Genomic DNA, 370 nt, shown 5'->3' on the forward strand with positions numbered 1-370 from the left:
CGTCCGTTAAATCGCCCAAAAGGCTACCGAGCGGCGGGTCGTAGGTGTTATCGGCGTGACGACCACCCGATACGTATATACACGATTCGGTGTCGTAATATAGAACGCGTCTATCTAATGCCTCGAGGTAGTCGTACAATTTCAGACGCGCCTGAGCCGTGGTATACGCAGTTATAACAACGTTTGTGTATGCTGTGGGTATCAACGAGTCGTTCGTATTACGCGTACTGACATAGAGCATCTCGTCATCTACGGGCAGAATACCTGTAATATCGACCTCCGGACACGTAAGCAGACTCACGAGCTTTTGACGAGTCGTTACAATTTCCGTCTTTGGCAGATTTTCGCGTTGCCCAAACTTGCCCCAAAA

Source organism: Cephus cinctus, unplaced genomic scaffold (genome assembly GCF_000341935.2).
Source record: "Cephus cinctus unplaced genomic scaffold, Ccin1 Ccin1_scaffold0065, whole genome shotgun sequence".
Taxonomy (NCBI): Eukaryota; Metazoa; Arthropoda; class Insecta; order Hymenoptera; family Cephidae; genus Cephus; species Cephus cinctus.